This window comes from Artemia franciscana, chromosome 18 (genome assembly GCF_032884065.1).
Source record: "Artemia franciscana chromosome 18, ASM3288406v1, whole genome shotgun sequence".
Classification (NCBI taxonomy): Eukaryota; Metazoa; Arthropoda; class Branchiopoda; order Anostraca; family Artemiidae; genus Artemia; species Artemia franciscana.
In genome coordinates, this window is record NC_088880.1 from 9,640,130 (window position 1) to 9,653,895 (window position 13,766).

General features: G+C 33.9%; 1 protein-coding gene across 1 annotated transcript in view; it reads left to right on the forward strand.

The window, feature by feature from the left end:
* Positions 1-13,766, forward strand: part of LOC136038579 (zinc finger protein 239-like) — a 123,427-nt gene that overhangs the window by 51,520 nt on the left and 58,141 nt on the right. The gene's annotated exons all lie outside the window — the stretch shown is intronic.

Below are 13,766 nucleotides of genomic sequence, written 5' to 3' on the forward strand. Positions count from 1 at the left end.
AAATAACATGTGCTTATGTATATATAGCTTTTTGCTACTTATTCTTCTTTGGTTATATAATGCTTGATGTGGTATAAGCCAAGAGAAGGACCTGTAGACCTATAGAAGAAAACCTGTTAAAAAAAGATGATTCTTTGTAATTTACATAATAATTATAGCTTTCTACATGCAGCCCTGCTCTACTTTAGCCCCAACCCTGCTAATATGGAAATCTATAGCTGAAATTACATATTTTCTATTGATTCTGCCAATCTATCCCTCAACCCTTGTACCTGTTAATTGAGGCAACTGTGGCAAAACAAGAACTGGAAAAACAAGTAACAGGTGGCAGAAAACATTGGAAATATATAATTTGGGCTATATGTTTGCAAATTAGGCATGTTAGAGGTGAATTTCTTGTTGTTCATATTTTGATTTAAAAATAAAATGAATATACCACTTGATGCCTTTTTGTATGTTCTTTACAAATATAATAATTGCTTATTTTGCTAGTTCAAGTTTAAGCACTTTTTGACCTTACTTAACCTAACAAATTTTGGCAGTGAAAAACATACATTATTTTGTCAAAAATGACCAAAAACACATACCTTAATTGAAAATTTGGCATCAAAGAAGAAGAAATACAGCATAATATTGTAAAATTTATTAATCCAACTTAATTGTGGAAAATCAGTGCTCATAGATTATACAACATGTAAAAAATGGATTAATAATGAAACAGTAAGTTTGAGACCAATGTTTTAAGCTTTCTTATACCCAAAAACTATTTGAGTATACTTTGGTCATTTTCAAGAGCTCAAAAACTTGTACTTAAAGCACTTATTATGTTTGTAAAAAATAAAAAAGGGCATCAAGGAGTATGTTCACTTTATTTGTAAATCAAACATATGAACAACAAAAAATTTACCAATTATTAGTATAGCTGCACAATTTTCCCCTGGGTATGTAGGCTTAGTGGAAGGTCACTTATACCTGATCATGTCCCTAATGTTTTTACTTGGTTGAAAAAAAATCCAAAGAAAGTTCCTATTGATAAGGAAAGAGATCAAAAGTGAGATTGAATTTGTCATAGCTTGGAGGTTTGTCCCTTCAGTCTGTTTAAAGAAAACAGATTCATAATTGAAGCTTTGTTCATTTCAATCTTAGGGATAATCTACATTTGTTACACTTAATTAAATGGTTGTAAAGGGATACTTTTATTTATTTGTCTTGTTTGTTTTCTACATAATTTTTTAATCTTTAAATTGATATACATTTCTTACAAATTAATTAGTCATATCATAGTTCCACTTGCAAGTTTTGACCTACTTTGTAACCCTGGTCTCAAAATTGACTATAAATTTATTGAAGCTAGGAAACATAGAACTCCTCTCTGTTTAAAAGAAAATGGATGGACATAGGTAGGTTTTAATACACTAAAGTCCTAGGGCCATGGAAATTAAAAAAAAAAACAATGAAGATTAACTTTAAAATTCTGGACATGACATAAATATGACATTCACAAAGAAAAACCATTCACAAAATTTTACTTTTGTGCTCAGTTGCCAACCTGAGCAATTGCCCTAAATTTTTAAACCTTGCAAAACATTCGCCAGCCAATTCTTATGACCTACACTGTTGTCTGTACACCAAAAATTCATGGAAAAGGAAGGACCACCTTACTGACATTTCTTCCTTTGTACTTATATTTAATGGGTTTAAAAGAAAGCTCCTATGGCTAAGTCAGAAGCCTAGTAAAGGACCAGGTAATCCTTTAGACAGGAAGTGCAATAGGAAGCTAGGAGCCAGTCATCCTATGCTTTTGCATGTCCTTCCTGCTTACTGACCCCAGATTTCTGTAGGTAACCTGTTAAGTTTGGGCCAATTCTGGCTGAACTTACAGAGTTACATCACTGACCTTCGTCCCAAACCAAATAAACTGCTAATGCCAGAAATTAAACCTGTGCCCTTTGGATAAAGGATTCTCAACCTAGAGTGCCAGCCACTTAGGAAGGAATACAAATGTCACCAGAGAACAAAAATTATTTGGAAAAAAGAAAATATTGAAAAAAAAAAAAATAACTCAAGTCATTGTTGCTCATTGCTGTCCCACAAACAATATGTATTTCATTAAGACAAATAAATTTTTAAACAGGTATCAACAAAACTCCATCAGGGATTGTATTTACTTAAGGTACAATCAGCAATATTAATGCTTAGTTTTGTGATATTCTGGTTTTGAAATAATAAAAAAAGAGAAATCATATGTTCTACTTGTTTTCCACAACCCCATTTGAGAAAAATCATTTGTAACAACAATATACCCATGGTTGGCTCAGAATCTCTCTAAAATTCTTTAAACAGAAGGAATTTAAAAAAAAATTATACTCATCAGCAAGAAAAATATTAACATAACTCTCTAAACTTGGCACTTTTTAAGACAATTTTTAGCAAAGCAAATGCAAAACTTTAATGGTGTCCTATGTCATCTAAAAAAAAACAACATTAAAATGTGTCAAATGAATTTTGATGTAAGATGCCTCTAATACTTTCAGTTGAATCTGTGAAATGAAGGGCCAGGTATTCCTTTACATTTTATACAATATATAAAAAGAAAAACAGTTCAAATTTTTTCACAAAAGAAGAAGCTTGATGTAAAAAAATAAATATATTTTTAACAGAAAGCAACTGACATCAATGAAATCAAATAAAACAAAAATTCATGGAGAATAAATAATATAAGCCATATATTTAACCTATAATGAGGTGGCATAAAAGATTATTTTTAGAATTAGAAAAAAAAGTGTTATGGCTTAAAGTTCTGCTCAATCAACAGGAGTTGTCTAAGGCCAGAATAATTAAGAACTAAGGCCAGAGAAAAAGAAACTGATAACCAAAAAAATAAGGCACCCAAAAATTTCAGGACCCTTTAGAGGGAAAAGAAGTAGAAGTAGGTACTTCAAAATACCTTCCTGGGAAATACTTTAGCCTGTAGACACATCCCTGAAAGTTTCATTTTCCTAGCCTAACCTCTTTCAAAGATAGCCAAAAGTAGCTAAAGTAAAATTTTACCCCTACTGTATCTTAAAAATCCAGTTTAAATAGCAGTCTCAACAAATATAGACTATATAAAAGGCTATAGGTATTGGCCTAATCATTCTAAATTTTTTCCAACTAATAATTATAGGATGGTTTAGAAACTAGACCTGTTTGATATAATAACATTTGACTAACTCACCAATGTGATAGCTGCCTCCCTAAGAATCAACCTTTTTAATAACAAAAAAAACTTTTCTTCTGACTCCTTATGAAGCTTAGCCTATGCAAGACAGGCCTAGAACACCAAAAACCCTTTAGATACTAAGGAATATGCATAATATTACTTACAGGTCACTGAAAAGCTAAGATTATTTCTATTATTTACAGTTTCCTTGTCTTTTCTCTAGACTTAACGATTTCACATGTTTATCCATTTAAAAAAATATATAGCATTGACGTCACAATCCTCAAATAATCTTTTTATTTGGGGGTTATAAAGTGCCAGCCCACGGACAAGTAATCTTGAGCGTTTGTGGGGATAATCCGACTAACCTCTGACGTCATATGTGTCTAAAGAAACGCTTGGATTAATCAGATTAATAATCGGACAAGTAAAGAAACGCACCCTATGTGTGTTTATCAGTGTTTCCACTTCGCACGCCTCGAAAATCGGTATGGCGTGTCTAAAATTCGGTAAATGGCTAAAATCGGTAGATGGCGTCACGCTATGGGTAGAAAAATCGGTAGGGAATTTCTAGACATGCCCAAACCCTCTAAGTGCATTTTAAGTTCGCAAAAATGCTCAATTTTCTGCTGAAGTCCTAGATCAACTCAGAATTAGACCACACTACAACGGTCTATCGACTTACGATTGATCATACGATGATTTAAAGCAATGTTTTCTTTAAATCTGCAAAAGAGTAATGGGGTGTTGTTTGATCTCGTTGTACGAAAACGCGGTTACGAAACGTTGCTGTCGTTGCAAATGCAGCGTTTTCAGTGGTTCTTCTAAATCGCTAGTATACTAATATGGTATACTCTTGAGCTAGTGGTGATTCTAAACTGTTGCAAACGTGGCATTTGCAGTAGTTGCTGCAAATCTGCAGCGCCAGTGAACCCGAATGCTCACATAAGGAAAGAACGATTTTCATGTATTAATTAAATTGGCAGTTGGTGTTTATGCCTACGTGGGAACAAGATATGTTTAGACACGAATATATTGCCTGGCGCATGTGTAAACACAGATGCTAGCTAGACACGCATGAGAACAAGGCTTAAAAATTACACTTTCAATATCCTTAGTTATTATTTATGGAGTCCTATTCTACTAAATCAGGTACTGTTCATCATAGTAAAGCATTTAAATTGGACTTCAAACAACAAATAAGATACTGGATAAAAATGATTAAAGCAACTGATACGCAACTGCAAACAAAGGAATCAAGCCTATGATGGTGTCGGTAGAATACGTTGATTGAATTCTAATCTACTTAATTAGGTACTTTTCATCACAATAAATCAATAAAGCACACTTTGGTATACAAACAACAAATCAGGAACAGCGGCAGTTTCAAACATCTAATGCAACTCGAAACAGAAACTTTTGCTTTTCCACCGTAGACATACATCACTAACATTCTGAAGCCTTAGCCTAGAATCGTATCAGTACATACGTTGATTGAATTCTAATCTACTTAATTAGGTACTTTTAATCATAATAAATCAATAAAGCACACTTTGGAACAGTGGATGTTTCAAATATCTAATGCAACACAAAACAGAAACTTTTGCTACTATAAACTAACTTTGATCACTCTTATATACTCTTCAACTGTCGCAGATGCTCTTACTTCCTTTAGCCGTTTCTCTAGTTCATGATCAACTATCAGCGATTAAGAATGCATATTCATCCTCTTCGTCCCACATTTAGTACGGGAGATGGCAGATAAGGTCAGTGTCGACAATTTATTTTGTTTATCAGTCTTTACCTCTTTTAAAGTGCTGAAAAGACGTTCTGCAACAACATTCGAGAAAGGCAGTAAAAACAAAAAGTAAATAACCTGCCTTAGATTTACAAACCTTGGTTGACCACTTGGGGTAACTATGGAAAAAACGAATCTACAATATTCTACCTTCGGAACATCAACAGAGCTTTGTTCACGCCATTCCGAGTCAATGGCAGCTCTAAGACATGTAGGAGGGAAATACTTAACTGGAAGTGATGCAAGACTAGAAAGATTCAGCTTAGCAGCATTTGAAGGCTCTACAAGACAGGACATCTCATACAAATCATCATAAAATACGAATCCGATTTTGATCTGTGCAACTGCTTCCTTGTAAAATTCTCTTGCTGTGAGGTACACCTTCATCTCTTTATTATGGTACACCTTAAGGTCACTCTCTACAAGCTCTGAAATAGCGAGCTGGGCATTCAGCGCCTTTCTTATCCGCAGAGACTTTCTAGGCTTCAACTCACGTCGTTGAAGTTTCGTAGACGTCGCAATGACCTTGTAAATGTGTTTCGTATAATTAAAGGAGTGGATGATGTTGATCCAAATTTATTTTTTAAATTTAGCCATTATCACTCTACTCGTCAGCATGATTATAAATTATATCCCCCAAGACCACTGAAAAAAATTGGTCAATTATCTTTTGTTAGTAGAGTTGCCAGACCATGGAATGGTTTGCCTTTGGAGGTTGTCGAGGCAGAGAGTGTTCGAAATTTTAAGAGTGCATTAGTAAATACGCCTTTTTATTTAGACGCTTTTGTTGTGTAGTGTCGTTCTATTTAGAAGTTTTTGCTGTTTAGTTTGTCGTTGCCAATTTACTTTAGATTAGTATTATGATTTTGTGTTTTTGTGTTTTTGCGACAAGCTTTGATGCTTACCGCTATTCGTAATAGTAAATAAATAAATAGAATACATATTTTGGATATCTACATAATAATTGTCATCATTTACATCAACATCTAGTGGATTCTTCAAACCATTTACATATTCTACATCAAGAAAGTTCTTGGAGAGAGTAATGTATGGGGGGGGACTGTGATTGGAGAAGAGCAAATTGAAGTCAGCCAACATGCCCAAAACATAGTCCATGGACATCATCATTATTCTCATAAAGGGGTTTTTCAAGCCACTATGAGCTAAATCGTTTCCATGGGTAGGATCATCAAACAGAGCCTCAGTAAAATATAATGTGAGAGCATCCCATTGCTCAAGAATCCTTTTGACGCAGCTATGTACAGATAACCATCTAGTTGGTCCAGGGGAAAATATCTTGTGATTATCAATTTCTAAGAAGTCTTAGTAAGCTTTCAATGAATTCACTCGTTTTGCACTATAACGGAAGTGGCTGTGAATGGTTCCGGGATTTCGCTAAATGGCGCTTTTCGCAGTCACACCTATATGTTCAATTAAAAAAAATAAAATCGGCGAAAAATCACCAAAAGTCGGTAGAAAATCGGTATTTCGGTAGGCTTGAAATTTATTCGGTAGAAAGGTCCGAAAATCGGTAGATTTACCGATAAATCGGTAGAAGTGGAAACACTGGTGTTTATCTGACGTCTTTCAGAAGAAACTAAAGAAAGATGGTGGCGATGCATCTAAAGCATAAGGAAGACCAGAGCATAAGGAAGAAAGATCTGTTTCCAGAAAGATTTCAAATTCCAGAAATGTGTGATAAAAAAAACTTCCAATGTAAGTGGCTAAGAATATCTTGGTTTAAAAAAAAGTATTTGTGATCAGCAGCTTTTAGATGTTTATCATTAAGGATGTAGATCTTCACCTTGCTCAGTGATCATAGAGCTTTAATTGTATGATAACTGCTAAATACAATGATCATTGTCTTCTTGTTCTGTTATTCTTGAAGCAAAAAAATTAAGCTGTTTTAAACAAAGAGAAAACATAAAATTTCTCATACCCTGCTAAAGGATTATCTCTAAGCAGAGTGATAGCTGATCAGCAGTTTTTTGATAGTTGTTTAATAAAGTGATCATTAACATTCTAGTTGAGTGACTTCTTGTTATCTCAGCAAGGGGTAAGGTTAGGAAAATGAACCTTTCAGGGGTGGGTCTTCAGGCTAAAGTATATTCTGGGAAGGAATTCTAGAGTACCCGTCTCCCTTCCTTCTCCCTCTAGAGAGCCTTGAAATTCGCCTACATGACAGGTTTGACAATTTTAAAAGGTTTGTCAAAATTGAAATTTTGACAAAACAACATTTTATCTTAATTTTTAGTTACCATTTGCGTTTTCTCTGCATTTAGTTCTGAAAATGCAATTCCTGTTATGAGTAGAATTCTGAGCCATATCAGTGTTTTTTTTTCTTCAAAATTTAGGAAATATATTTGCATATCTTTAAAACCTTATAGATTGGGCAATCATATTTGTGAAGCTGAAAACAATTTTGTTGTACTTCATTCAAGCAGAAGATCTATTTTGCAAGATTTCACTTTTATAACACATATTTTGAAGGTCATCTAAGGTCAGGGCCTTCTAGAGGGAGAAGGAGTGGAGGTAGGTACTTCAAAATACTTTCCCAGGACATACTTCAGCCTGTAGATGCATCCCTGAAAGTTTCATTTTCCTAACATAACCCCTTTCCGAGATAGCAAGAAGTCAATCAACTAGAATTTTACCAAGTGATTTTCTTTCAAATAAAATTGATGTACCCTAAATTGGGTGATAATCCTGTCTTCAAGCAACCATCACATTAAAGCTACAAACCCATTGTTAACACCACAATGCAAATAAGCTGTAATAGCAGTATGATTGACTAAGTATCAGTTCAGTATTAGCATTTTAACCATGGTCTAGCTCCTTTAGAATTATGTTTGAGTAACCTGATGTGAGCTACCTCTTCTAATCAGGATAGGGCTTTAAACTAATTTCCCAGGGATCAAAAATATGATAGCTTTTCCTTTAACTACATATCTTTAACTATATTGTGTATCAGACCCAAATTTATTTTTAAGCTTTTTGATATAAAGCATTTTTTTTAACTTGGTTGACTATCAGAGACAGCACCTTACCTATTCTTGAAATTATACTAAACAAATCCAATAAATTCTAGTAGGATCCAATTTGGTGATATTTTGCTATGTACATTTATTCCATCTTTCATTTAAATTTGATACTCCTTTCACTAACTTCAGCAAATCAACAAAAAATTCTACTTTTGTGTATAGAACCCCCTCCTCTTTTCCTATTTGACCTAAGGTCAATGAAAAAAAACTTTAAAAGCCTTAGCCTTTTTGACCTAGGGTCATAGTCTCAGAATCTAAATCAAACAGATGGATGGACAAATAGATATTGTAATGTCTGTGTTATCTATAGCTAACACATTTGATCCTAGAAAAGATTTAACAAATTTTATCATTGTCACATCAAATTTAGCATGCTGATGAACCTGATATTTGCCTTGTAGTGTCCTTTTTCAAATAATATTTACCAAAAATAAAAAAAAGTCTTTTATTTTTGCTGTTTAAGATGTTTATGATTTTACAGAATGTTATATTTGAGTGTGTGCTAGGATTAACAATGCTTATGACAGCAAAGGTCCTTCCATTGGTGGCACCACAGAGTATTGAATCCCTGACCCTGAACTCCTGAGTCAACTGTCATATTTGACATATGTGAAAAAATGTATTTAATTTTTTTTTGCTCCTAAAAGTGTGATTGAAAATAGTCAGAGCTTTGGGATGTGAATCTCCTTATTTGTCCTGTTGGAAGGAGGCTAGGACTGTACTTGCAATTTTCATAGTTTCTTGTTAATCTTATAATCTCAATTTTTGCAATTTTCTTGTTTCTTTACCACTTCAATGGTATTCTATGAACCTGTTCTTGTTCTTTGTAATATGTATTTGTTTACTGTATTTGGGATATACCTGTAGGCTTCTCTTTAATACTCTACAATAGCATCCTTATTTAGATCAGGTTGCATGTAGCTTTTTCTAAATGTTGTCAAGTCTCTAAAGTCAATTATACCTGATGCTTTCCCTACTGTTTTTGGTTGGTAAAAAAAAAAATCCAAAGCAAGTTTCCATTGAAAAGAGCCCAAAAGTGAGATTGAATTTATCAAAGCTTGGAGGTTTGCCCCTTCAGTCTGTTTAAAGAAAACAGATTCATATCGAAGTTTTGTTCATTTCAATCTTAAGAGTGACCTACATTTGTGGCAATTCATTGAATGGTTGTAAGGGGATACTTTTATTTATTTGTTTGTCTTGTTTGAATTCTAAGTGATTGTTTTTAATCTTTAAATTGATATACATTCCTTACAAATTAATTAGTTGCATCACAGTTCCATTTGCAAGTTTTGACCTACTTTGTAACCCCTGGTCTCAAAATTGCATATAAATTTATTGAAGCTAGGGAACATATAACTCCTGTCTGTTTAAAGAAAATGGATGGATGTAAGTTGGTTTAATTGCCCTAAAGTCCTAGGGCCATTGCAATTAAAACAAAACAATAAAGATTAACTATAAAATACTTGACATTACATAAGTATAACAGTCAAAAAGAAAAACCATTCACAAAATTTTACTTTTGTGTGCAGTTGCCAACCTGAGCAACTGCCCTAAATTTTTAAACCTTGCAAAACATTCACCAGCCATCTCTCATGACCCACACTCTTGTCTATACATCAACAATTCACTGAAAAGGAACAACTACCCTACTGGCATTTCTTCATTTGTACTTATGTTTGTTAAGTTTAAAAGAAAGCTTATATGGCTAACTCAGTAGGCCAGTAAAGGACCAGGTGTTCCTTTAGCCAGGAAGTACAATGGGAAGCTAGGGGGCAGCCGTCCTATGCTTTTGCATGCCCTTCCTGCTTTCTGTCCCCACGTTTCTTTAGGTAACCTTTTAAAGTTGGGCCAATTCTAGCTGAGCTAACAGAGTCACATCACTGATCCCTGTCCCAAACCAAATAAACTGGAAATGCCAGGAATTAAACCTTTGCCCTTTGGACAAAGGATTCTCAAGCTAGAGAGCCAGCCACTTAGGAAGGAACACAAATGTGACCACAGAACAACAATTGTTTGAAAAAAGAAAATATTTAAAAATAAACTCAAGTCATAGTTGCTGCCAATAAACAATATGCTTTTTATTTAGACAAATTAAATTTAAGACAGGTATCAACAAAACTCCATCAGGAATTGTATTTACTAAAGATACAATAAGCAATATGAATGCTTAGTTTTGTGATATTCTAGTCTTGAAATAATACAAAATAAGAAAAATTATATGTTCTATTTGTTTTCCACAAGCTCATTTGAGACTGCAGTATGTCCATGGTGCACTTATAATCTCTCTAAAATGCTTTAAACAGAAGGAATTGTAAAGACAAATGTTCTGATCAGCAAGAAAAATATTAAGGTCAATCTCCGAGGTTTGAAGCCAATGCTATTTTCCTATAGCAGTGAAATGCGTATTAGCAACAGACACGAGCAGATTCTTTGATGAAAAAATTCCTGTGGCTTCATTGAAAGCTTTAACATGAATAGGCCGAACAAATTTGCATTTTTTTTTCTTTAGAGCTTCATAAAAAATTAATTAGTGGGGACACCTCTAATTTTTAAAAGTAGTCATAAAATTAATTTTAGAAGACGTAGAGAATTGTAAAATAGCCTCTCGATTTGCTACGAGATTTCAAAATTTTTGGCCGTGAATTTTTTTTTTGTTATCATCAGTTTCCTTTAAAACTTGCCATTTAAGATATTCTTCCTTTACTATTTAAAAGGGTTGTACTAATCATACAGCCTTGATTTTTGTGTCGTTTTGTAGATCTTATACCCATAAATAATCCCAAAGATTCTCAAGTTTGTAATTATGTGGAATGATTTTTAGCAATAATTCTTAGTATTCAAGATTTCCTCCTTTCTCATTGGCTTAACCACTCCTTGAGGGGTTTGCCAGAATATCATTAAGAATGCTGACATCTCCTTAGCATTGCGACTAGATTTAAAAGGAAGTTGAAAACATGTATAATTGGCAACAACACCTTGAGGCAATATCATATTTAACACTTCATACGAATTGGCATTTTTTAGGTTACAAAGCTGTTACAAAGCAGATAACATTATTGGCCTTTAAAAGTAAAGAAACACTGATTGTAGGCCTACAAAATGTGTGAACATTATTAAAAAAAAAGAATTTTATTCTTAAAAACACATTATTTTAAACATTACTGGCCTTTAAAAGTAAAGAAACATCGATTGTAGGCCTATAAAATGTATGAATATCATTTTTAAAAAGAACGTTGTTCTTTAAAACACATTATTTTAAACATTATTGGCTCTTAAAAGTAAAGAAACGCCGATTGTAGGCCTATAAAATATACGAACATTATTTTTTCTTAATCTAAAGTTGTAGGATATTCGTCCATTTTAGTTCCCCGGGATCTCATTTCATTCCTAATAGTGCCGTATCTTAGAATATTTTGGTTTTTCCCCATCATCTCATACAGTTGATGATTTATAGGCTCGTTCATAAATGATTGATTACCCCGGTTTGGAACTGGGGTAATAATATACTTTGCTTTACGGAGTAATGCATATACTACTAAATTAATGTCATTTAAAGTAATATATTCGTGAAGGTACATAAGAAACATTGGGCACCCTTGCCCTGGGGTCATAAATACAAGTAAGGGAGGAAGAAAACCCCTAGGGGTATTTAATAAATTTTTGAAACTACTTATATTTATATACTATTCGTCAAAACAAGAGCTAAGAGCTCATATCGCACATGTGACGAGGTCAAGAGGAGCCAAGAGCTCACATGATATGACCTGTAGTAACATTCTAAGAATCAAGATTGCTTTAAAAGGAAAATCAGAGGCTTTATTGCGGGTCGGGATTTAAAATAATAGCTCTGAGTCAAGAGGTCCTTCTAAATATCAAAATTCATTAAGATCTGATCACCCACTCGTAAGTTAAAAATACCTCAATTTTTCTAATTTTTCCTTTCCCTTCAGCCCCCCAGATGGTCGAATCGGGGAAAACAACTGTAACGATTCAATTAGTGCAGCTCCCTGACATGCCTAACAATTTTCATCGTCCTAGCACGTCCAGAAGCACTAAACTCACCAAAGCGCTGAACCACACCACCTAACTCCCCCAAAGAAAGCGGATCCAGTCCGGTTACGTCAATTACGTATCTACTGCGTTTATAAGCGTTTTCCAAGATTTCCGGTTTCCCCCTCCAACTCCCCCCCCCCCCCAATGTCAACAGATCTGGTCGGGATTTGAAAGAAGAACTCTGAGACATGAGTTTCTCCTAATTATCAAATTTTATTAAGATCCGGTCACCCATTCTTAAGTTAAAAACACCTAAATTTATCTAATTTTTCCAAATTAACAACTTCCAGCTCCCCCAAAGAGGACGGGTCTGTACCAATAATGTCAATCTCGTATCTATAGCTTGTGTTTATTCTTCCCATCAAGTTTCATCTCGATCTCTCCACTCTAAGCGTTTTCCAAGATTTCCGTTTTCCAAGGTTTCTGTTTTTCCCTCCAGCCCTGTATGTCCTTGGATCCAATTCTAATTGAAAATTGATTATCTGAGACATAAGATTCTTCTGCATATTAAGTTTCATTAAGATCCGATCACCTATTCGTAAGATACCTCGATTTTCACGTTTTCCAAGAATTCCAGTTTTAAAATGAGAGTTTTAAAGCACAAGATCCTTCTAGATATCAAATTTCATTAAGATATGAACCAGTGCTGCAACAAGTACTCCAAATTTTTACTTAAGTATCAAGTATTAAGTACTCATTGTTTTTTTACTTAAATGTCAAGTAATAAGTACTTTCTAAATTCTTACTTAAGTATCAAATATCAAGTACTTGCCAAAATTGTACTTAAGTATTACTTCAAGTACTACTTCCAGTATTTATTCTATGTGTATATATTTATTCTATTTGTATATAGTCGTTACGCGCCATATTAGTTACGTGCCATTGTAGCTGTGTCCCTGTGTCCCACCTGTGAATATATATATATATATATATATATATATATATATATATATATATATATATGTTTTCAACTACGTAAAACTTGCGAAAATACAACATTCTTCGCTGTCCCATTGTCTGTACATATAAATAGATTGTCGGGTTTACTGACTCTTGAACTTGCACTTGAATGAGGCCTTAACCCTACTCATCCATACAATCACATAGGTCAAACAGCATAGCCAAACACAATCAACCATAAAGAATAATCCATGGACAGGCAGTCATGTCGTCAATAAGTATAAGTCTTCATTTACCAAACAATAGAAAAAATAATAAAGACAAATAATTCAGAGGCAACAACCCAACACAAGGGCTCATCAGGAGAATACACTGGCCTATAGGGTTTTGCCACTTTAAATTCTCTACCCAGCCACGTGTTGTGGCTACCACAGAATATCCATGGCATCCCCGTGTCAGGTATCACCCCCAAAATACATGCCTATGAAAAAAAAACAGCAAATGTAAAACAACCAAGTAACACCAAAACAAGCTTATCCTGTTAATAGATCCCTCTTTTTAGCAACAATAGGTAAACTAAATTTGATAAAATTTACCAAATCACAAATATTAACACATTGCCAAAAAAAATTAATGAACTAAACAATTATAGAATTCATCTTTACCATGTGGCTATTTTTTAAAAAATCCGCTCTGTTAGAAACACAATTCAAAATAAATGGCGCTGCATCATCATTTGTCAAACCTCCGAAATTAGCTGAAAATTTCTTTA